This window comes from Pimephales promelas, chromosome 13 (genome assembly GCF_988280905.1).
Source record: "Pimephales promelas chromosome 13, fPimPro1.hap1.1, whole genome shotgun sequence".
Taxonomy (NCBI): domain Eukaryota; kingdom Metazoa; phylum Chordata; class Actinopteri; order Cypriniformes; family Leuciscidae; genus Pimephales; species Pimephales promelas.
Window position 1 is genome coordinate 35,883,459 of NC_142781.1, and position 27,981 is coordinate 35,911,439.

General features: G+C 35.5%; 1 long non-coding RNA gene across 1 annotated transcript in view; it reads right to left on the reverse strand.

Moving 5' to 3' along the window:
- The window catches only part of LOC148976893 (uncharacterized), a 60,489-nt gene that overhangs the window by 11,005 nt on the left and 21,503 nt on the right, over window positions 1-27,981 (reverse strand). Inside the window, exon 2 of the long non-coding RNA XR_016145935.1 lies at window positions 8,828-8,989. This is a non-coding gene — a long non-coding RNA (uncharacterized LOC148976893). The remainder of the gene's footprint in view (window positions 1-8,827; window positions 8,990-27,981) is intronic.

Genomic DNA, 27,981 nt, shown 5'->3' on the forward strand with positions numbered 1-27,981 from the left:
TGGACACGCCCCTGAGCTCCTGGACACGCCCCACCCCTAAGCTCCTGGACACGCCCCTACTTGATGATGCACTGGACACGCCCCTGAGCTCCTGGACACACCCCTATTGATGATGCACTGGACACACCCCTGAGCTCCTGGACACACCCCTACTTGATGATGCACTGGATACGCCCCTAAACTTCTGGACACGCCCCTACTTGATGATGCACTGGACACGCCCCTACTTAATGATGCACTGGAGACGCCCCTGAGCTCCTGGACACGCCCCACCCCTAAGCTCCTGGACACGCCCCTACTTGATGATGCACTGGACACGCCCCTGAGCTCCTGGACACGCCCCTACTTAATGATGCACTGGAGACGCCCCTGAGCTCCTGGACACGCCCCACCCCTAAGCTCCTGGACACGCCCCTACTTGATGATGCACTGGACACGCCCCTGAGCTCCTGGACACACCCCTATTGATGATGCACTGGACACACCCCTGAGCTCCTGGACACACCCCTACTTGATGATGCACTGGATACGCCCCTAAACTTCTGGACACGCCCCTACTTGATGATGCACTGGACACGCCCCTGAGCTCCTGGACACACCCCTATTGATGATGCACTGGACACGCCCCTGAGCTCCTGGACACGCCCCTACTTGATTATGCACTGGACACGCCCCTGAGCTCCTGGACACGCCCCTACTTGATGATGCACTGGATATGCCCCTAAACTTCTGGACACACCCCTACTTGATGATGCAGTGGACACGCCCCTGAGCTCCTGGACACGCCCCTACTTGATTATGCACTGGACACGCCCCTGAGCTCCTGGACACGCAGATCAACAGTTACTAAGGTGTTATAAGTGGTTGCTTGGGTGTTGCTATGCAGTGTCAGATCAGCAGTTACTAAGATGTTCTCGGTGGTTGCTAGGGTGATGCTATGCCGCGTCAGATTACCAGTTACAACCGTGTTTTTGGAGATTGCTAGGGTGTTGCTAAGCACCGTCTGATAACCATCTGACTATGCAATGTCAGATTAGCTGCTACTAAAAAGTTCCGGTGGGTACTAGGGTGTTGCTATACACCGTCAGATTAACAGTTACTAAGGTGTTTTGTGTGGTTGTTAGGGTGTTGCTATGCACCGTCAGATTAGCAGTTACTAAGATGTTCAAGGTGGTTGTAAGGGTGTTGCTATGCAGTGTCCAATAAACAGTTACAAACGTGTTCTGAGTGGTTGCTAGGGTGTTGCTATGCACCATCAAATGAGCAGTTACAAACGTGTTCTGAGTGGTTGCTAGGGTGTTGCTATGCACCATCAAATGAGCAGTTACAAATGTGTTCTGAGTGGTTGCTAGGGTGTTGTTATGCAGTGTCCAATAAACAGTTACAAACGTGTTCTGAGTGGTTGCTAGGGTGTTGCTATGCACCATCAAATGAGCAGTTACAAACGTGTTCTGAGTGGTTGCTAGGGTGTTGCTATGCACCATCAAATGAGCAGTTACAAACGTGTTCTGAGTGGTTGCTAGGGTGTTGCTATGCACCATCAAATGAGCAGTTATTAACGTGTTCTGGGTGGTTTGCTATGTAACCTCAGATTATTACACACTTGCAGGAGATACAGAAATAAATGTTTATCAGGAAATGATTTAATTTACACCAAAAAAAAAATCACTGTACAATACAATCACTGTCCAATAACATCTTGATGTCTCAGTCAAGACAACACAATGAATCTTTAAAATGAGAAGTACGAGAGCCCCACACAAACGCAGATTCAGAGCCGTGTGCTCGCGTGAATGTGGGCTTCGTCATGCTGAATTATCTAATACAGGATTTAAGTGGCTGTTAATTTGCTTTATGGAGCAACAAACACATCTCCCTGAAAACAATGAGTGTGGGATAATATCATGATCTTATTTCCACTGTACCTCAGATTATCACTGCAATGTGAAACAGGATTAAACCCAAATTAAATCATTTACGTTAATACCTGGATCATCTCATTGATAGACAGAGACAGATCCAGGTTTTGTCTGTTTCTCTTCTGGCTCATCCATACTGCAGATACTACACATCAAGTTATTCACATAAATCACATCAAATGATGAATGAAAACATGTCCAGGTGACCTTTCACCCCAATAACGACAGGGTTTTTTATTGTTGTTTATCAAAATTGTTAAATGTCATTACATCACACACTTTAAAGTTTGCGCATGTTTGTCATTCGTTTATTATTTTAAGATTATCTTTACACTGCAATTTTGCCATTTATAGTAAGACTGAAGTCATAAAGGTCAGAAAGAAGCACGCCGTCTTTTATTCTCATCAGAAAGCAATATGTGTTTAAGTCTGAACGCCATTTAAACAGCTCACTTTGCATTTTATTTCCATCTCAAAACTTGATAATTAACATGGCCAGTCAATGTCTGGGTCAGAGCATCACACACACACACACACACACACACACACACACACACACACAGTCGCCGGGTCAAACACTGTCAGTGGATAAACTGTGTGTGACTGAGAACAAACATGGCAACTCCTCTCTAGAGCTCAGCAACATCTGACCTTTCTCTCACAGACACTTCGAATTAAGCAAACATGATCACAGCTCAAACACACACACACACACACACACACACACACACGGAGGGGTCACAGACAGGTTGAGATGATGTAAGGCTGCAGTCAGAGACTGATGTGTGTTAAGTAAACACTCTGTCGTCATCATTCACTGCAGGAGTGCGACAAGCGTATGAAATATTCCCCGATTAAAATAAGATAATAAAACAGAGATTAGACACTTGAAACAAACCAAACATATCTTATTAGATAAATTCAATTCCCAAAACACTTTCTTTATATCCTCAGAGCTCATTTTCGTCTGTCTCGAAGGTTTATACGCTTTTAAAAAGACCCTTCACTGTTGCGCTTCATTCCAAAATATAGATTCTGTGCATTAAATCTGATTATATCATAACCAGCCTGATCAAAGTTTTATTTTTCAGGATTCTTTGAGGAATAGGAAGTTTAGGAACTGCATTTATTTTAAATAGAATATTTTATAACATTATAAATATATTTAATGTCACTTTTGATCAATGAAATGTGTCCTTGATAATTAACAGTATTGATCATTTATTTTTAAATCTTACTCATCCCAGACTTTTGTAATGTATCAGTTTCCAACACTGATATATCAATAATCATAAATGAGTCTTGATCATCAGATCCTCATATTAGAGTGATTTGTGAAGGGTCATGTGACACTGAAGACTGGAGTAATGAAGCTGAAAATCACAGGAATAAATTACACTTTACTGGATATTCACATAGAAAACTGATGATTTACATTAGAATAATATTTCACTATTTTGCAGTATTTTTGATCACATAAACGCAGCTATGGTGAGCAGAAGAGACTCAAAAACATCTTAATAAAGTAATAAAGGAATAAAATCTGAATTATTTCAAACTTTTGACCTGAAAATAGGGTAACACTTTACTATAAGGTTAATTATTACTTAACATTATGAACTACTAATGCACTTATACAGCATTTATTAATCTCTGTTAATGTTCAATTCAACATATGCTATTTGCTAATTTTGTAAGCATTAGTTAATGCACTATGAACAAACATGAACAAACAAATAAAGTAACAAATGTATTGCTCATGGTTAGATCGTATTAACTAATGTTAACTAATGAACCTTAAACGTTGTTCAAATCCACTGTAATTGAACATTGATTTGCCAGTGTTAGCTTTTCTGCATCATGTTACATTAGTGAAGACCAAACTAAATCGTGCACAATAATCGTTATTTGTATGATGTATGGAGTTGCTGATCATGCATTATTATCTCTTTTAATTCCCTTGATCATGTGTGTTCAGGCTCTCCTAGAACAGGTTTTCCTGCTTGAATGTTGATTATTCTCCTCATATTCTCCATTGTTGCGGCTCCTCTTTTCCCAGTCTGTCACACAAAAAACTACATTCACTAGTAAATTTCATGTGCCGGAAAGTTTTGATGTAGAAATAATGAAATTAGTCTTAACGCTTCACGTGTTATTTGAAATAAAGATGAAATAAAACAGCAGTCTTAGATTTAAAAAAATAAAAAATAAAGGTTGCCTTGCCAACTAAATGAAATAAGTTGAAGAAGTAAAGTTACTAGCTGAAATGAAACTAAAATAATGCAAAAATAGATTTCAAAATATTGATTGAAAACTATAATAGCATATAAATATTACTAAAATATTAGTGTGGACAGAGAGCGTTTTAAAACATGATAATTGAAATGCAACATAAATATTAAAAAGAAACTTCATTTTAAATTTGCCTTATTAAAATTACTAGTACTAAAAGTACAAGTAAAAGTACTAAAATTACTAAATGAAATTAAATTGAACAATTTTTCCTCAAATTTTTTTTCTCACAAAATTACACTAAAATTTAACTGAAAAGATAAAATTCTAAATATTAATAAAATCTTTAATGCTATATGAATATATTACAAAAATATTAAAGTGTGGACAGAGTTTTAAAAATTAAAGCAACTTTAGAACTTCACAATTTTATTTGAAATAAAACTGAAATAAAACGAAATATTAGATCAAAAAGGAATCACAGGAAATTTAGTACTAAAGTGCTAAAAATAAATTTATAGAAGTTTCAGTTTGTAGAACTGAAAACTAATAAAAATGACAGAAGTGCATGCCAAAACTACACTAAAATTAAAATATATGGAAGCCCGAGTGGAAACACGGCCTCGTGGGATTAATGATGCGGTCGCCCGTGTTTCATGGCCTCATGTGGGTAATGGAGCCGCGATACTCCCGGACACATCCAGCGGGAAATCCCACACGCCTCTGAAGCCCATGCAAGCGCCTGGTAATGAGAGGGACCACATCTCTTTCTCTCCGCTTCATTTGATTTCTTATTCTGTTTATGGCACTTCCACTCAGCCTCTCATTAACTGGGGTCTCGTGTTCGACACGTGGAGTTCACGAGCTTCGTCACATCCGACCGCGTCCCTCCAGAAACGTGGCCATCGGCCTGGACAGGACAGGACAGAATAGAATAGAATAGAATAGAATAGAATAGAATAGAATAGAATAGAATAGAATAGAATAGAATAGAATAGAATAGAATAGAATAGAATAGATCACAACACAACATAGTAGGGTAGAGTAGAATAGAATACAACAGAACAGAAAACAACACAACACAACAGAATACAATAGATTAGAATAGAACAAAACAGAATAGAGTAGATTAGAAAAAATATAACAGAACAGAAAACAACACAACAGAACAGAACAGAATACAATAGAATAGAACAGAATAGGGTAGAGTAGAATAGAATACAACACAATGGAATAGAATAGAACACAACAGAGTAGGGTAGAGTACAGATAGAGTAGAATAGAATACAACACAACAGAATACAATAGATTAGAATATAACAAAACTGAGTAGAGTAGATTAGAATAGAATACAACAGAACAGAACAGAGTGGAGTAGAAAAGAATAGAACAGAATACAACACCACTGAACAGAATAGAATAGATCACAACACAACATAGTAGGGTAGAGTAGAATAGAATACAACAGAATAGAATAGAAAACAACACAACACAACAGAATTTAATAGATTAGAATAGAGCAAAACAGAATAGAGTAGATTAGAATAAATATAACAGAACAAAAAACAACACGACAACACAATAGAACAGAACAGAATACAATAGAATAGAACAGAACACAATAGAGTAGAGTAGAATAGAATACAACACAATAGAATAGAACAGAGTAGGGTAGAATACAGATAGAGCAGAGTAGAATAGAATACAGCACAACAGAATACAGTAGATTAGAATATAACAAAACAGAGTAGAGTAGATTAGATTAGAATAGAATACAACAGAACAGAACAGAATGGAATAGAACAGAACAGAGTAGAGTAGAAAAGAATAGAACAGAATACAACACCACAGAACAGAACAGCATAGAATAAAATAGAATAGAACAAAATACCACACCACAAAACAGTATACAATAGACTAGAACAGAGTACAGAATAGAACAGAACACAACACAAAACACAACACCACAGAACAGAATATAATACAATAGAATTGAATAGAGTAGAATACAATACAATACAACAACACAACAGAATAGAACAGAATAGAGTAGAGTGAAGTGGAGTAGAATAGAATAGAATAGCATTGAAAATACAATGAAATTGCGAATGCCCGTCCACATTAAGCTGGAGAAGCTCCACTAACAGCCACTGACGTGCGTCACGTGACGATCATTCAGGATTAAAGAGTGTTGTTATCGTTAACAGATACTAAAACGATCAAAAACATTAAATGAAACAATGTTTCATTAGTAGTCATTTTAAAAGTTCTATCTATCACATCTATTGTATTAATTACCTAGACGTTTTCATACACTTTTAAACGTGTGGTTTCATTCAACGTTATATTCTTTGAGAGAAATGTATTGCAAAGGAACCTTAAACTAAATAGATATTACTCAATATCTAGTTAAAATTTGTTACTTTCACTTAACTTAGTTAAGTAGAGTTTACTTAATTCCAAATGTGAAATTTACTTTAAAAATATGCATGCAAAAACTTGCCAAATAAAAATGCAATAAATCTTCCTAATAGTTTTGTTCAGTGTAAAGCTTTTGTTGTCGGAGTGAGCCGCTTCTAAACGCACTAATGATGATTTGTATGAAGGTGTTTTTAGTGGACACAATGTACTTCCACTGCTTGAGCTGAAATGTGGAAGGAATAATAATATGAGCCTCCAAACAGCCCGAGGCCAGATAAACGCAGCTCACGCTTGAGCCAGAGCTCCCCTCGCATCTGTGTGTGTGTGTGTGTGATATCATGCACTGATTCGCAAACACTTGCTTGTGCAGTGGTCTTCTTTTATTCCCCATGCTAAAGCTAGTCCGACTGCGCTGGTTTCCTTCTGTGGGGAAATAATTAGCATAATGGAAATGAGGTTTGCGTTGGATCAGCGAGCTCCTCGCAGCCGAGTGGAAGAACTCAATCAGATAAAGGCCAAACTAACTCCCTCGAAGAGCGGAAAACACATCCGCCCGTATGGCTGTCAGTGAACGAGATGCAGAATCAAATATCTTCAATTCATTTCATCTTTCATGAGAAACAGGTGAGAATAACCCGTTTCCATGACGACGCTTCGCTCATACCCGAAAAGGGGCTTTTTTCCACTTTCAACTTCATGACACTCTATTGAACTCAATTAGACAAACACACGGTCATAGAGACGTTCACGGTCCTCCTCACACACTTGCATACACTCCTACTTACCAGAACTTCAATACAAAACATCACTTTCACTTTAAATCTGGACAAGCATCTTCAAATAAACTGAAGTTAGAGCCTCTAACAGTCACACACACCGATGATGAACAGATCCAGCAGTGCAGGTTCCAGAACCACACACACACACACACACACACACACACAGGAGTAATACACACAACTGAACATCAGATCAAAGTACAAGAGTTCAGAACAATAAATGATAGAGCTCAACAGAAACTCAATAAAGAGACCAAACTAACTAGACCAGACCAATCTAGTCGAAACTCTACACACACACACACACACACACAACATGCAAAACGTCACACATCTCTGTTCACAAAAGCAAACACTTCATGCAAAACTATTTTAACTATTCTGAGAATTGTGTTTTAGCATAGTAACTCTACACACAAACCGTTTTTATCTCCATACACACACACACACACACACCATTAAAACTCTACACACAAAGCAGTATAACACACAAACAAACCATAAAACTCTACACACACATTAAAACTCTACACACAAACCTTAAAACGCTACACAAAAACCATTCAAACTCTATACACACATTAAAACTCTACACAAAAACCTTTAACTCTACACACACACACCATTAAAACTCTAAACAAAAACCTTAAAACTCTACACACACAAACCATTAAAACTCTACACACAAACCAGTATAACACACAAACCCGTAAAACGCTACGCACAAACCATTTAAACTCTACAAACCTTTAAAACTCAATACACAAACCATTATAACTCTACACACACAACGCTACACAAAAAACATTTTAAAAAACTCTACACACACACACACACATTAAAACTCTACAGTATAAACCTTTAAAACTCTACACACAAACCATTAAAACTCTACACACAACTCTATACACACAAACCATTAAAATTCTACATAAAACTCTACATCCAAACATTATAACTCTACACACAAACCATTATAAATCTACATACAAACCATTAAAACTCTATGCACAAACATTAAAACTCTACGCACAAACCATTATAACTCTACATAAAAACCAAAACTCTAGACACAAACCATTAAAACTCTACACACAAACCATTATAACTCTACATAAAAACCAAAACTCTAGACACAAACCATTAAAACTCTACACACAAACCATTAAAGCTCTACACACAAACCCTCATTTCCTTCAACTTCATTCTCTGTGCACAAGAATTAGAAAATATACAGATAAAGCATCAGTTTTGGATCAAACGCACAACTGTTGCTCTGCATTTGATTGTATTACCACTAATAAATAACAAACACTTTTCATTTTTTAACATAATTTTATGTGAAGAGACCAAACGAAGAAGAAGAACACATGATGTGATGATGGTCAACAACCACTGCACTAATAATCAGCACATCTGTCTTCTGAAAACACACTGAAGCAGAACCCTATTCAGCTTATGATGTTGGTTACTCACGCAGTCTCCTGGAGAGAATCAGTGGACTCGGCGGCCATCTTGGAACAGTCCCAGGCTGCTACTTCCCATGAGTGCACTGCACAATACAGTGGGTATGAAGTCATCCAAGAGGTCAAAGTTCAGCTGCTGGTAGATGTCATAATTACAGCACTATCCATTATTCTGTAAAAACAAAAACGTATATCTATTCATTTATTTGTACACATTATGCAAATATTTATTTATGAATTTTATCAGTTCAATTTTAGTAAGAATTGAGATTTTAACTGTATTTAATGTTTTTGTAATTTTGTTTGTATGGTTTTGCAATTTTTATTAGATTTCCATTTGACACAGAAAATGTAGTTTATTCATGCAAAACTGTGTGAGGATACAGCGGCTTAATGAGGAACAAGACCCATCGCTGCTCTTCATCAGAACATGGTTCTGTAATTCTATGATACTATGATTCCATGATTTTATACCTCCATGATTCTATGATTCTATAAATCCACGATTCTATAATTCCATAATTATATGATACTATGCTTCCATGATTCTGTGATTCCATTATAATTTCATGATTCCATGATTCTATAATTCTATGATTTTATAATTCCATCACTTTGTGATTCTATAAATCCATGATTCTATTATTCTATAATTCCATGATTCTATGACTCCACAATTCTATGATTCTATAATTCCATGATTCCACGATTCAATTATTCTATGATTCCATGATTCAATTATTCCACGATTCTATGATTCCATGGTTCTATAATTCTATGATTCCATGATTCTATAATTACTCGATTCTATGATTCCATGATTCTATAATTCCATTATTCTATGATTCCATGATTCAGTAATTCCACAATTATATGATTCCATGAGTCTATGATTCTATAATTCCATGATTCAATGATTCTATGATTGCATGATTCTATGATTCCATGATTCAGTGATTCTATAATTCCATTGTTCTATGATTCCATGATTCAATAATTCCATGATTCTATGATTCCATGAGTCTATGATTCTATAATTCCATGATTCAATGATTCTATAATTGCATGATTCTATGATTCCATGATTCAGTGATTCTATAATTCCATTATTCTATGATTCCATGATTCAATAATTCCACAATTCTATGATTCCATGAGTCTATGATTCTATAATTCCATGATTCAATGATTCTATAATTGCATGATTCTATGATTCCATGATTCAGTGATTCTATAATTCCATGATTCAATAATTCCATGATTCTATGATTCCATGAGTCTATGATTCTATAATTCCATGATTCAATGATTCTATAATTCCATTGTTCTATGATTCAATAATTCCATGATTCTATAATTGCACAATTCTATGATTCCATGATCATGAATCTTCACTATCAGCTGAATGAGTTTCAGAGAGACTGTAACCTTCACTATTATAAACACGTTTAATCCGCTTCACAGCTCACTTTGTTCATACAAGCCATCGACTGCATCTAGTAAAATAATTATTCCTAGAAATATTAAATGAATCCTTTTCATGTTTAGAAGGAGAGATGGAGACTTGATATAGATAATCACAATTAAAGAGTTAATTCAGGGCCGATCCATTGAGCAGAAGCTCATGCGTGGATCGAGTGGAGGTCTGCTGTCTGTCAATGATGAGAAACGTATAGTGAAGTGAGAGAAACTCAAACATGTCATTCATTCAGCAGACGAACACTGGCCTTGTGTTTAACACTGTCAAGCCCTATTCGGACGGGACACATCTGAAAGCTCTTTTGACTTTCAGCCACCTCTTTCTTCATCACGATTCATGGTCTCAAGACAGCAGTGTGTGTGTGTCTGTCCTGGACCTGGAGGTGAACGGGAAGCACAGGAAAGAGTTCTGAATCGCCCTCGTAATCCACATTTTCTGGAGGATTTGAATAATTTACTGACTGATGAAATTTAGCCTCCATACAAATTGATTTGGTTTTCAAATTTCTCCACGGGATCTGGTGTGTAAGCCGCGAGGATGGCTGTGTGTGTGTCGTCTCTCCGCATCTCATACACACACCTCAGTTCATAAGCAGGAGGAGATGCGGGTGTATAAAGCATGCAGCGAATCCTATACTCTAACAGTCTCTTCATCTTCGGAAACACTTTACAATAATGTTCATTAGATAACATGAATTAACTAACATGAACAAACAATGAACAGCTGTATTTTTATTATCTAACATTAACAAAGATTAATGAATACAGTAACAAATGTTTTGTGGTTAATACACTTAACAATAACTAACAATAACTAAAAAGTGTTACTAAACCTTTTCCTGATTAAGATGCCATGGTTTGTTTTCAAAGAAAATAAGGGCTGTGTTGATGCTTGCTCTTCACTTTATTATTCATCAGACTTACATGAAACAGTGAAATTTTATATATAAAAAAATCTTATTTATAAATAAAACATAATAATAGGCCCATTTGCATTATTTAAAGTGAAGATGTTCCTCCCCAGACACAAACCTAGTGCACACACACACAAAGTTATCAGGTCTTTAATAATGTTCTCAAAACGTAAGCAAAAATATTTTTTTACATAATGTATGTAACGTTCTGAAGCATTTAGTTGAAGATTTTTAAATGTTACAACTTGTTTCGGAATGTAACATTCAACAGTAACGATCGCAGGAAATGGAACGTTCTGAACGTTTTTAAAACAGAGAACATTCCGAATAAACATTTACGTTCTTAGAACAGATTTTTGTTAGCTGTAACCGTGTAAAAAATGTTTTTGCGTAGTTGTAAATAAAGATTATTGCGAAAACACTATTTCATGAAATTTTACATTTACTAGTAATTTCTGAGTGAAAAATGCTTCTGCATTCTGCAAACAAAAAGGATGAGTTTCTAAAAAAAAATCCCTGAAACTGAAGAACTGAAGAAGTTTTGAAACTGTGTGTATTTGAGTCTTGGGATTTGATTGTTTACACCGGCCGCGGTCTGTGTGTTCTGCTCAACAGATGGAGGGTGCAGTTGGTCTACATTAGCAGCTTAATCTACATGGAGCGCTCGCAGAAACAAAGCAACACATAAGTTGTGTGCGAAAGCTTTCTCCAATGGGTACTAGAGTTCTGCAAACACACACAACACCCCGTCTGCTTATTCCCCATCTGTTCAGAGAGACGACGCGACGAGGTCTTTTATATGGAAAACAGGTCTTATATTACCACCTGAGCGACAGATCGGAGACTGAAGGCAGCTCTGCGCCGACCCATTAGAATGAACGATTCTGACATTTTATTAATAGAGATGCTGTCAGAGAGCGGTGATGAGGTTTTTATATTCAATAATACCAACCCGAATATGATTACACACCGGACAGAGTGACACAATAATCTGGTGGAGCGGAGAGGGGTGCAAAAATAAATATGCATATTCCTCCAGTAGCTAATTGATGATCTTCTCGCCTCACAAAAGTCAGAAAACAACATTCCTCTCGGTCCTCGTATGTGTTTTTGAAGAGAGACTCCATGCAAATTGCAAATCCTCTGCAGCACCATCAAGAGTGATTTATATTATATATAAATATTCTATATCTAAATAAAATTCTTAAATATATACATGCATGTATTTATATACAACATAATTATGCACCATTCACATACATATATTATGTAAACTCAAACTTTATTCTAGATGCGATTAATCTGACCGCAGTCATTTCCACCTCTACAATTTTCGCTCAGAAATTATTAGATTTCCAAATAATTATAAAGAAATTGCAAGTGAACGTGAAATTTTGAAGTAAAAATGCTCAAGTTGTGTTTTCTTGGAAAAAGTACTCCAATATGTTTTTTGCTAGGGCTGTCAACTTTAGTCGTTTAGTCGACTAATCGGTCGATGCCGTCGTGGTCGACTGACATTCTTATTGGTCGACCAGTTGCATTTTTTTTTTTTTTTTTTACCAATAGAAGGAATTTTTCAATGACTTACTCCTTGATATTTATTCATTTATAATCAGTTATTTATTACTGTATTCTAAATATAATTAGCCTATGTTTTGTCCCCAACTTTAAAATGCTTTAATTTAGGCTATTTTTGTAACTGCGCCACAGTTTAGCGCACACACATAATACACTCGGGAACCGCACGTGTGGCCGGCTGCGCTGCTGCTCGCGCTCGGTAAGGGATGCTGTATTCATTCTGTTAGAACGCTGCTTGTTTTGGCTTTAGTCGACAAAATGTCCAGGAAATATAAATCTTTTGTCTGGCTGCATTTTAAAACAAAGACGACAAGACTGTGGAGGGAGGCGATCGCGTTGCCATTATGAGCGCGCAAGTCGCGCGCCTACATTTAAAATCGAACTTGAGCGCGCAAAAGACGTGAGCAGCCTTTTAACGGCTATATCATGCTGACTCAATAGATTGTGTTTTCTTAATGTTTTCGTTTTTATTTGTACACTTGACGCATTTGAAAATAGCCTAAATAATGCAACAAAACGAAAATAAACCTATACGCGGTACAGCCTATTATAGGATTGTTTTTAAGTTATTTGGGTTTTTTTGAGTGTTGTTTAAAACGCCTTGATCGTCAGGACTAAAGTTAACCCATAGCTTTGAAAGTAAAGAAGAATATAAAGCCTGTATAAACGAGAGCTTTTGTTGGGATTTTTCATTATGTGGCAGATAGCAGTTATATTTTTTGCAGCGTGTGGTGTGGTCAGGTGCGCGATTGGGACTGTACTATAGACCTAGGACAGAGCTCTTCACTTTTTGCAGTTAAAAAATCACTTAATTTTCAAAGAATTATATTATTATTATTATAGTTTTATTTATTTGTGATGTTTTTTCGTTGTTGTTTTATAAATGCTCAATGACAATTGTTTAAAAAATGTTTAATCAAAATATCACGTTTTTTTTTTTTTTTTTTTTTAGTCGACTAATCGTCGAGCAGGACTCGACTTTGGTCGACTAAGGATTTCTTTGGTTGAATACAGCCCTATTTTTTGCACATTTTTCACAGGGCATTTTCCTATAGATACTGCAATCACAATAATACTGTAAATCGGACTAATTACATTTGCATTGCACAACAAATTGAGGTAGCACATAGGATACATTATAAGAATTGCTATTTCTATGTAAGGAAGTGCCTTCCTATTATCTCTGTAAACCTGCTTTAAAATGATCTATATTGTTAAAAGCGCTATAAATGAAATTGACATTCAAAGATATTGGCATTTTTTGAATGTTGGATTTTAGCTTAAATATTTATAGGCCTTACAGAAGAGACTGATAAATAAATGAACAGGGTTTAAATATTTTGCATTAGCAAATGTGAGTTGATGCCCTTGTGTTTAATTTAAAGTGTTTTGAAATTATTTCCAGTATGTGATTATGCAGCGATTATGGATTAATCACCATAAGGAGCCTATGGGCGAATGTCAGTCAGGTGCAGCATTTGTCGTGCACAATACACTGTAAAAATGTTTTCAAGATTTGTTATCACAACATATTTTCTTTTGTCAAATCAACTTTATAATAATTTATTTAGTTGAGATAACTTATTGTTTTGAGTTTCTTCAGGTTCATTGTATTAACTCACTTTTTCCAGTTCAATCAACTTAAAATTTTAAGGCAACCCAGGTTACTTACTTTTTTAAGTTAAACCATCAATATTTTTTTACAGTGTAGTTATCACAACATTTTTTCTTTTGTCAAATCAACACTTAACTGTCACCGTCCCACAGGTGGGACGTTTGCCACTATATTTTTAAAACAATAATATCTTAGTAAATACCTTAAATAATATTGACAAACTATATATCATTTGAAAGCTTACAATCTCTAGTTTCCATATTTGGTGATTTTGATTTTCAAAATATATTACAGAGGAGCCATAATCTATTAATATAAAACAATAATATTTTCATACTCATAAGGCGTGTTCAGACCTTTATTTTAAAATAGCAGTAAACATGAAAAATCATGAAAAAATGGTAGATACCTCAGTTTGTTTTCATGCCAAAAGTTCAAAAGATAGAATCCATTCAATTATTTTGGAAAAAAAAGGTCTGAAAAGTTTGAAATATCAAGAAAAAAATAATAAATTCACCATTTGTGACGTGGCAGCTAGCTATGACTTACATGCGTGTTCTTTGTATGTGTTTCTTAGAGGTTCAATTCATTTCAAAATCTGCCAAACTTCCCATGCTACTTCTGAATAGGATCTCTACTTCAGAAATTGAATGAAAATTGTGAAAATAATGGTTCATATCACTCAAAACACGAATGGAAATGCAGGCGCCCTTATATGGGCAGTAATGGAGTCTGATTGTGCCCTAGTGAAAAAGTTTGGTACTGCGCTCAAACAAAATCTTACTGAAAGCTCATTTTTTGAGATATCAATCTAAAATTTGAAACACAACTTGTTCAGATCTTTGGCTTTGATCTTTCTGCCATTTTAGAGTAGCCCAGGTTTTGAAAATATATATTTTATGTAAAATATGAATAATTAATATTTTTACATTGTACATTTCCATAAACTCAAACTTCTATAACTTTTTTTCTGTTTCACTTTCGTAATTTATTTCACTTCTACAAAAATCTGCCAAATGTCTTTTTTAAAACAAGACCAATCATATGTCTATATTCCAAAGCATTCTTGAATTACAACCATTTAAGTTCGAAATGTGCATTTTCATGTCTATTCAAAAAAGGGGGGGTGACAGTTAACAGGTTAAATAGTTTATTTAGTTCAGATAACATATAATTTTGAGTTTCTGATGATTAAATTAATCTCATTCATTGTATTAACTCACTTTTTCCAGTTCAATGAACTTAAAATTTTAAGGTAACCAAGTTACTTACTTTTTTAAGTTAAACCAACAATTTTTTTTACAGTGGAGTGCCTCAGGGCTCAGTGCTGGGACCGCTGCTCTTCTCCATCTACATGTCATCACTAGGATCTGTCATTCAGAAACATGGTTTACCCCATCACATCAAGGTCCACAAAGGTTCCATATAAGGAGAAATTTCTTAAATTATTGCATTATACTTTATATCACCATTAAAATGTTCTTTGAGGTGTCTGACGGAACTCTAAGGTTCCATTCATAACTCTATATAAGCTGAGCTGCTGAGTCTAGACATTTTCAAGAAACTCTTAAAGACGCATCTTTCAACATCTGATCTGTTAATATTAACACTTACTGTACTATATATCTATTTAAAAACACCTTCCCACACTAACTTGGACTGATCACAGCACGTACATATTATTGCCCTGTTGTTGGTTTGATTGCTCCTATTACTCGCCTCCTTGGAAATTCACGTTAGATAAAAGTGTATGCCACATGAAATGTAAATGTAATGTAATAAATAAAGACAGAAAACCAGCATGAGTGTCTGTAATTGTATGTATGAGTCAGATTTGCCTTGCTGTCGCCACTGGCGTGTAACACGCACACATATATGCGAGGCATTACAGCACTGCAGAGCAGATCAGCACACTGCAGGGATGTTGCCTTTATACACAGTATATTTATGAATATTCTATCATGGCTTTTAACGTCAGCACATGCGGGCCGGAAAACCGGACCGGATTCTAAAGCTTCATGCTGCTTATATAATGCATCTTATATAATACACTCGGTGATGGTTAAAGTTCTTTCACCAGTGATTGAATGTTAATTTCTAATAGGTTTGAAGCTTCATGTGCATCGTGCAGTATTCAGGTCAGTTTACATCAGGGGTCTAACAACGCCTCAGAAAATATTAATATTTCATTGTATGGGGTCCATTATCAAGAGTATTTACTGTAATTCTCTGTCAGAGCAGAATGTACTACAACCAGACGAACTGGATGAATAAAACAACAAAGGGGGAGAATACTTTTGTTTTAGCCTTAAAATCTTTGCAGGGAGTAGATTTAGAGACGATTGTTTGTTAATCAGAGAGTTTTAAGCACATTAAGTAATTTCAATTTCACGCTATATTTCCTTTTTACATCAAGCTTCCATGTTGTAACATGAAAACAGCCGTATGATCTCATTGGTGAGTCTGCACCCGACTGGCAGTGAGGCAGGTGTTGAGTTCAGTGGTGTGTGTGTGTGTGTGTGACGCAGGTGCAGTGTGTTGCACTGCTGCTTCTCTGAAACACTTCAATTCCCATGCAGCGCTGTATTCCTGTTCACACACCCCAAAAACTGTGTGACTGTAGTAGACTCTATACAACACTACAGCTCTTGGCTGCCAAAAAAACACAAAGGTTTTATATTGAACCCTAAAAAAAATACTTGATGCCAAAATTATTCTATATAGGACCATAGGGTTCTTGATAGAGTTTTTAAAGAACTCTTGATGCCAAAAATGTCTTAAATGATTACATAATACGTTATGTAACCACTAAAAGGTTCTATGAGGTGTCTGACGGAACCCTTTAAGGTTCCTTATATAATGCTTTCTTCATAGAGTGGAACATCTCACTGTAAAAATATTTGATGTTGTAAAAGAAACAAAGATTAACCAAACACCATTCCAGTCTCTATACTTCAAAATTCCTAATTTAATTCAATGTATCACTTATCGTTTCTTTGTATTTGGAAAACGTACAAGCAATGAGCTACTAAACTAGTACATTTACTACTAAAAATTGTTTCAAAGTAAATCCTACAACACTTATTTTTCAATATATAGATTGTTTGTGTACAGCTGAGTTTACTTTGCACTTTTACTGCATAATTATTTAATTGCATTGTGTATACCTACCGAAAACGTGCCAGGTAGCCAACACATACACATTTACACAAAAACAGATAAAAACATGAGATAATAAATAGATAAAAACATAAATGTCCTATAGTTTGTTGAGAAACCCAACAGCTAATGGCTAATGGTACTCAATTGTACCATTAGCTGTTGGGTTTCTCAACAAACTATAGGACATGTTATTTATGTTTTTATCTATTTATTATCTCATGTTTTTATCTGTTTTTGTGTAAATGTGTATGTGTTGGCTACCTGTTGTGAACTAAATTGGCCCTTGGGGACATTAAAGATATTTCAATTCAATTCAATTTAAAGACAAGTGTGAAATGTAATCCCTTATAATATATTTAATTTGGCTTGAAATTCACATTTCTGATTTCATTTTAATTTCAGTTAATGTTTTAGTAATTGTGTTGTCATTAGTATTAGTTTTTATTTTAATTTAAACTAAATGAAACTAAGAAATAGCCTTGGCAAGGACTAGTCAAAACCTAAGGTTTAAAAAGATAAATGTCATTTCAGTCACAGTATTTTTTTTCTTTCAAGTAAAAAAAGTGTGTTTTATTGTTTTAACGAACTATCTAGATGAAGCTTTGAAACAGCAACATTGATCTTAGACATTAGTGAGATAAAGAATAAAAACACCATCAGATCAAGATTACTGCGAGAACTTTGCAATGTTTTAACCAAATTATAAATTATTTTCACATAGCTTCATGTTTTTATCACTCTCATGTATAAATAATGCAAGGATAGCCACATCAACATGACTACAGTTGCTGTAGAATAAATGATCAGCTTTCTGCCGTGTGTGTTCTGCTCATTACAGCCGTCAATAGTTCCAGCAGAGGCTCATGGGAAGGTGTTTCCTACACCCAAGAGAAACTGCAGAGACTCAATCAACCGGATAATGTCTCTAATGCAATCTCTCTTTCTCAAGAGTTCATGTCCACGACGTGCTGATAGTCTTTTGCCGTATAGAAACGGAACAAGAACTCGTCCTTTTTATAGTACAAATGTGTCATTAAACGTCTACACACACTTATAAAATTGATCCGAGATCGGGTAAAAACAATAGACGCTGGTTCACAGAGATCATCGCCCCCTAGTGATGAAACACTGACGTTACAAACATCGTTTACTGAAATCACATAATCACTGCTTTACTGTATATACAAACATCACTTCTTCATTAACTGGATAAATGATTGTTTTCATATTCACGTTCGCGTCCCCCATCGGTGTGTCCTTCCCTCCACTAGACCAACGAGACGTATTTATTTAAGTATTCATCAGGGTAAAGCAGAGGAACAAGGCCAGCCATCACATGGGGAAGCTTTTAACCCAGCCGATGTGAGCATCCGACTGAATGATGCTCGTCGACGCGTGTGTGTGTTTATCTGAGACACAGCTGCCAGAGTGTGTGTCCCCGGACTGAGGACCGCGACAATCCGGACGGATACAGAAGAGCCAGTGATCATCATATTTCCCACAATCAGGGGAAGCACAGCTCGGACATTAAAACTCAAAATCTGTACTAAGCCATCATGTAACAATTATGAGAATTATGAGTACATGTCATAATTATGACAAAAAAGGAAAAATTATGAGACAAGAAAAAAAAATTACATACTAAGCCACATGAGAAAAGTCAAAATCATAAGATATGATTACGAGATATACACACTAAGCCATAATTCTGAGATGAGTAAAAGGAAATTACTAAGCCATAATTATGATTAAAGTCAAAATGATAACATATTAAGCCATAATTATGATGTCAAAATTATGAGATGGTTAAAAATTGTACATGCTAAGCCATAATTATGAGATAAAAAGTCAAAATTATGACATAATAAGCCAAAATTGTGACAAAAAGTCACCATTACATGATACTAAGTCACATTTATGAACAAAAAGTTTTTAAAAAATGACACACTTAGCAATAATTATGATATAAGTCAAAAGTATGATGTAAAAGTCAAAACTATGACACAAAAAGTCAAAATTATGACATAAAATGCTAAATTATGAGATAAAAGCAAATAATGTACATACTAAGCCATATTTCTGAGACAAGTAAAAGAAAATTCCTAAATTAAATAATTATGATAAGTCAAAATGATGACATAATAAGCCATAATTATGATGTTAAAATTATGAGATAGTTTCTGTACAGTAATGTACATGCTAAGCCATAATTATGAGATAAAAAGTCAAAATTATGAGATAAAAAGTCAAAATGATGACATAATAAGCCAAAATTACATGATACTGAGGCAGAATTAATGTCACATTTATGAACAAAAAGTTACAAACAAAATGACATACTTATGAAATTAGTCAAAAGTATGAGATAAGTCAAAACTATGACACAAAAAGTCAAACTTATGACATAAAATGCTAAATCATGAGACAAAATGCAAATAATGTACATATTACTAATCCATAATTATAAAAACTGTCAGATAAAAATTCAAAATTATGACATAAAATGCTAAATTATGAGACAAAAGACAGATAATGTACATACTAACCCATAATTATAAGCAAAAACTGTCAGATAAAAAATAAAAAAATGTACATGTACATGCCAAGCCATAATTATAAGTCAGAATAATTTTTCTAGGGCACGTTCTGGCTTAATCTAAGCCCTGTCTGTGAAACCAGAGCGATGAATCAGAGATTATAGAGTTATCTGCACTTCCTGTTTCGCTCCGACTCTTCAGCAAACTGCATCTCTTCTCTTTATAATAGCTTTTGTTAACGATAATATGAGTTCATCGCTTTCCAAATGAAGATCCCTACACGCATAATCATAGCATGGAAATGAAGGGTCACCGTGACATACGCACGCCATGATATGCTAATTGCTCATCAGCTCCAAAAGTGCAGTGTGGGAAGTCTTTGTGATATATTAATGTGATCCATCTAATTTATGCACAGCGCATTAATCTTTATTCCATTCCTGAAGCTGTTTGGCATCACCATTAGCCAGCAGGTAATAGCATAACGGACGTGTCACGCTAAGAAAATACAATATGCTAATCAGTTTGATTTGTCATTTTTATCACGTTTAATAACCTTCAGTGTTTCAGGATGATGTGTGTGTTGTGGATGAAACTCGAACGGATGTGTTTGTGTTCAGCTGGATTTGCTTGGCTGTGATGAACACACAAACAAATCTAAATTATGACATACTAAGATCAAATTATGACAAAATGTAGAAATTATGACAGTCAAAATTGTGACAAGTCGTAAATATCACAGAGAAAGTCAATTTCAACTTTATCTCAATTTCACATTTTCAGGGTCATAATTTTACATTTATTTCATAATTGAATGACATGTCATAATCATAGCATAGAGTGCGAGATAAGAGGCAGAACAGCTGTTTTAGGATGTTTTAAGACAGAAAAATCAGTTTGCAAAGAAGGAAGGGGAGATATACAGGCCAGGATAAAGAGACTGAGAGGAGACGGCGGTGAGAGAGGACGAGCAGGTATTACATACTGAAGGAATTCATACGAACTGGGCAACTCGTAAAATATGACCGATTTCGCTAAAATTAAAATTAAATTAAAGCTGCAAGCAGCATTTAGCGGGGTTCAAGCATTTAAGACCTTCAAGCACATAAGCGTTAAAAACTAGAGCTGTCAAACGATTAAAATACTTAATCGCGATTAATCACATTAATGCCATAGTTAACTTGATTAATCGCACATTTTTATCTATTCTAAATGTCTCTAGGGACAAATAAAGTAAACATGGGATTTTTATATCATTTTGATTTAGTTATCACCTCAGAAACATAAATATTATGACGTATGTTATGAATATTATAAATATTATGAAGTTAAAATTGACATAAAAAGTCTAAATAATGACATACAAAGTCGTAAATAAAAATTGAGAGTCAAAATTCTGACATAAAAAGTTGAAATTATGACAAAAAAGTAATAATTCTGACATTAAAGTCTAAATTGACAAAGTTAATTTCTATTGTAAAAAATATTGATGGTTTACTTAAAAAAGTAAGTAACCTGGTTGCCTTAAAATTTTAAGTTCATTGAACTGGAAAAAGTGAGTTAATGCAATGAAGGAGATTAATTTAACCATCAGAAACTCAAAATTATATGTTATCTGAACTAAATAAATTATTTAAGTTGATTTGACAAAAGAAAAAATGTTGTGATTACTACACTGTAAAAAAATATTGTTGGTTTAACTTAAAAAAGTAAGTAACCTGGGATACCTTAAAATTTTAAGTTGATTGAACTGGAAAAAGTGAGTTAATAAAATTATGACATAAAATGCTAAATTATGAGACAAAAGACAGATAATGTACATACTAACCCATAATTATAAGTAAAAACTGTCAGATAAAAAGTCTAAATTATGACATAAAATGCTAAATTATGAGACAAAAGAAAGATAATGTACATACTAACCAATAATTATAAGCAAAAACTGTCAGATAAAAAGTCATAATTATGACATAAAATGCTAAATTATGTTTTTAAGTTGAAATTTTAGTCTATTGAAAATTTTAACTGGAAAAAGTGAGTTAATACAATGAAGTAGATTAATTTAACCATCAGAAACTCAAAATAATAAGTTATCTCAACTAAATAAATTATTATAAAGTTGATTTGACAAAAGAAAAAATGTTGTGATTACTACACTGTAAAAAAATATTGTTGGTTTAACTTAAAAAAGTAAGTAACCTGAGATACCTTAAAATTTTAAGTTGATTGAACTGGAAAAAGTGAGTTAATAAAATTATGACATAAAATGCTAAATTATGAGACAAAAGACAGATAATGTACATACTAACCCATAATTATAAGCAAAAAATGTCAGATAAAAAGTCAAAATTATGACATAAAATGCTAAATTATGTTTTTAAGTTGAAATTTTAGTCTATTGAAAATTTTAACTGGAAAAAGTGAGTTAATACAATGAAGTAGATTAATTTAACCATCAGAAACTCAAAATAATAAGTTATCTCAACTAAATAAATTATTATAAAGTTGATTTGACAAAAGAAAATATGTTGTGATAACAAATCTTGAAAATATTTTTTACAGTGTAAGAGCCCAGATGAAGATCACAGCTTGATTCCCGATCTCGTGAAATGAACATCTTTAAATGCAGAAGCTCTGGTGTGTTCCAGCTTTGTGAATTACGCCACAGAAACACAAATCTGTACCTTTAATTGCCTTCATCGTGGATCAGAGACGCGGCGACACGCTTTATAACGTATCCAGAGCTGTAAATCCTGCAGGTTTGTTAATCTCTGTATGCTAATCAGTTCAGACGACGAGAGAGAGCAAGGTCAAATATTCACGAGCTACAGCAGCTTTAGCAGGGGTGCAGGACGTGAACCTTCATCGGAAACCTTGACATTTTATGACTTTCCACAACACTTCCAGGGGGCAAACCGGCACTGGGCTTCAATAACTGTAGAACTTAAACTCGGTTTTGCATTAAAACACATTTTCAGGGCCATCTCAGAATCTTGGTGATTCAAAAAGATTTGAAAAAAGTATTATTTTCCATTGCCACATCCAAAACTATAACAGCACACATGGGTTAAACGCAACACAATTTGGGCCTGGTTAATAATTACAGGACAGAACACATTCTGACCCAGGAGCTGGGTAACACAAAAACTACCCAAACACGTCTGACCCAGGATCAGATCCTAACCATCTAAACAACATCTTCAAGTCTTGACAGGCAGAATATTCTGCTTCAAAGCCGCGTAATCCAAAACATTTGAAGTCCAAATAAAGTCAGTGTGACTAATAATTTCCAGCACTTTCCTCATAAAAACACATGACAACTCGCCTCTGAAGTGTGAAGCTCACACTCAAACTCTAATCGCTTTCGGAAGCTCGTGAATAAACATGAGCTTAATTACTGCCCCAATTTGAGCCTTTCGTCAGTCGGCGTACAGAGGGGATTATGATATTACACCTGTGAGATGATGACATGTATCTGAAGCTGAAGCAACACGAGCCCGACTGCGGTTCTGACGGTTCTGAAGGCTCTTAACTCGAGGTCCAGGTGTGCGGGCTCTTATCAGGGTAACTGATGCTTGACTGATTTCTCTCTCACCATTTCTTTAGAGCAAACTGGTTTAGTGTTTGTTTTTTTATGATAGGTGTCCATAAATCATCTAAGACGCCACATGATGCCCTTGATGATGATGATGTGTTCAGGCTCTCCTGGAACAGGGGAATGTTGATTATTCTCCTCTATTAATGTTACTGGATGAGTGTTAGTTCATAACTCTGTTCGCTGGGAAAGATCATGTTCTGCTCAGCATCTTTTGTTCTCCACAGAAGACAGTAACTGGTGTTGGTTTGTGAACACACACACACGTGTGTATTCTGTGTAACTGGAGACGTTTCACACAGACGTTTACAAGCTCTCGTAATGAGACGTGATTGTGTCGTGTGTGCTGACAGGATAACTCTGACGTCTGCTAATGTGACGCCGGCACAGGGAAAGAGAATTACAGGCAATTAAACGTGAAACGTCAGTGACAGGCCTTTATCGTGTCACTCGCGGGAATCAGACTCTGTATTCATAAACAATACATGAAATCGCTGCAGGATTACTGAGCCTTCCTGTTTGTCTTCTCGTCTACTAGACGGCACGTATTAAATGATCAGAACTACGCTCTTCCAGTAACGTTAATAAAGCGTGGATGGATGGATGGATGATTAGAAGGATGGATGGATGGATGGATGGATGGACGGATGGATGATTAGATGGACGGATGGAGGGACAAATGGATGGATGATTAGATGGACGGATGGATGGACGGATGGATGGATGGATGGATGGACGGACGGAGGGATGGATGGATGGATGGATGATTAGATGGATGATTAGATGGACGGATGGATGGATGGATGATTAGATGGACGGATGGATGGATGGATGATTAGATGGACGGATGGAGGGACGAATGGATGATTAGATGGAAGGAGGGATGGATGATTAGATGGACGTATGGATGGACGGATGGATGGATGGCAGGATGGATGGATGATTAGATGGATGGATGGACAGATGGATGATGATTAGATGGATGGATGGATGGATGATTAGATGGATGGATGGATGGATGGACGGATGATTAGATCGACGGATGGACGGATGATTAGAAGGATGGATGGATGATTAGATGGATGGATGGATGATTAGAAGGATGGATGGATGATTAGATGGATGGATGATTAGATGGATGGATGATTAGATGGATGGATGGATGGATGATTAGAAGGATGGATGGATGATTAGATGGATGGATGATTAGATGGATGGATGGATGATTAGATGGATGGATGGATGATTAGAAGGATGGATGGATGATTAGATGGATGGATGGATGGATGATTAGATGGATGGATGGATGATTAGATGGATGGATGGATGATTAGAAGGATGGATGGATGATTAGATGGACGGATGGATGGATGATTAGATGGATGGATGGATGATTAGATGGATGGATGGATGATTAGAAGGATGGATGGATGATTAGATGGATGGATGGATGATTAGATGGATGGATGGATGGATGATTAGATGGATGGATGGATGATTAGATGGATGGATGGATGATTAGAAGGATGGATGGATGATTAGATGGATGGATGGATGATTAGATGGATGGATGGATGGATGATTAGATGGATGGATGGATGGATGGATGGATGGATGATTAGAAGGATGGATGGATGATTAGATGGACGGATGGATGGATGATTAGATGGACGGATGGATGGATGATTAGATGGATGGATGGATGGATGATTAGAAGGATGGATGGATGATTAGAAGGATGGATGGATGATTAGATGGACGGATGGATGGATGATTAGATGGATGGATGGATGATTAGATGGATGGATGGATGATTAGATGGATGGATGGATGATTAGAAGGATGGATGGATGATTAGATGGATGGATGATTAGATGGATGGATGGATGATTAGATGGATGGATGGATGATTAGAAGGATGGATGGATGATTAGATGGATGGATGGATGGATGATTAGATGGATGGATGGATGATTAGATGGATGGATGGATGATTAGAAGGATGGATGGATGATTAGATGGACGGATGGATGGATGATTAGATGGACGGATGGATGGATGATTAGATGGATGGATGGATGGATGATTAGATGGATGGATGGATGATTAGATGGATGGATGGATGATTAGAAGGATGGATGGATGGATGGATGATTAGAAGGATGGATGGATGGATGGATGATTAGATGGATGGATGGATGGATGGATGGTTAGATGGATGGATGGATGGATGGATGGATGGATGATTAGAAGGATGGATGGATGGATGGATGATTAGATGGATGGATGGATGGATGGTTAGATGGATGGATAGATGATTAGATGGATGGATGGATGATTAGATGGATGGATGGATGATTAGAAGGATGGATGGATGGATGGATGGATGGATGGATGATTAGAAGGATGGATGGATGGATGGATGATTAGATGGATGGATGGATGGATGGTTAGATGGATGGATGGATGGATGATTAGATGGATGGATGGATGGATGGTTAGATGGATGGATGGATGATTAGATAGACAGATGGACGGATGGATAGTAGAATGTTTGTTTGAAATTTATCTGGTCTTTAATAATGTTACCAAAACTTTGGCACAAAACCTTCATTCATGAAGACGTATTTTTATGTTTCAGTTTTTTTTCTACTTGAGTTACTTTCGGAATGTAACGTAACATTCCAATGTTTGAAGAATGATGCAATGTTTCCTTAACGTTCACATAATTGCATAATAGAATAACAGCATACACACACAGAGGATCATGCATTCAACTATACATTCATAAAAGCATCAAAAAAATCCAAAAAGAAAAGGATAAAAAATACTAAACATTTGTTTTGCTTTTTTTTTAAGGCCTCAATATAATGCTTAAGCTCAATTTTAAATACTATAATGTTAAGTTGATTTTTAGTCCATTTCTGTTTGTGAATATGGTATTTTCCATTCATAATTATTAAGTTAAGCACAAAACTTTGCTCTATATGCTTACTTTTATATAACAAAAATGATATCTTTACCAGATAGTCGAATCTTTACATTTGTGAATATAAAAATTAGATGTTTAATATCAATCCAAATCAATAGGATGGAAAAGATGTATTATGGACTCTTCTTCTAAATTACAAAAGATGCATTTATTCTCCATGTGTCTGAAAGATCTCGACACTGCTCGTCTCTGGGTAAATCACATGATTACCCTCGTGGAGCTTCATTGGTTAGACAGTATTTACTGGGTGAACTCCAGCCAATCACGTTCGACTCTGAGTTCCAGAGAGGTTTGCATTGAGGCAATACTGTACTTCATCATTTATTTATATACACTTTATCAATATTTTTATCTAGAATTTTCACACGCTCCTGTTTCTCAGCGGATCACCTCAAACGCTTCATTAATGAAGGCTAGTGTGTGTGTGTGTGTGTGTGTGTGTGTGTGTGTGTGTGTGTCCGCTGACCGTCTCATGTGTTCAGAGACAAACTCCATCTGTTCTTCACAGATCTTGCTGTACGATATAAACACAATCTGCCGAGTGTCAAACACACTGAGACGCCATCAGGACTGCATATGTGCGGGAGCGAAAGCAGACACAATCGAGGAATCCATCAATGAAAATAGAGTATGGAACTTTACACAACTTGGATGACCAAAACAAGTCACATTTATTTATAAAACGCTTTTTATAATATAGCAGTGTGTCAGAGCAGCTTTACAGAGATAACAGGAGAATAATGTGTGTTTCCAGAAGAGAATAGCGTCACAGTCCAGTTCAGTGATGCGTCATTTCTGTGTAAAAAAGTTTAAAAAAGTAAAAAGTAAAAAAAAATTGTTTATTTATACACGCATATATACATATATATATATTAGGGTTGTGCAAAAATGAATTGCGATTAATCGCATCCAAAATAAAAGTCTGTGTTTACATAATATATTTGTGTGTGCTGTATGTAATTATTTTGTATATATAAATACCTATGCATGCATGTATATATTTAAGAAAATGTGTTATTCATATATAAAATACTTATATTTAAATAATTTAGATTATGTATTTATATCTATATACAGAATTTAAGCGCAAATAATTCTTAAATATATACATGCATGCATAGGTATTTATATATACAAAATAATTATATACAGCACACACAAATATATTATGTAAACACAGACTTTTATTTTGGATGCGATTAATTGCAATTAATTTTTGCACAGCCCTAATATATATATATATATATATATATATATAGCCGCTCTGGAGAAAACCATGATGTCATCATCCA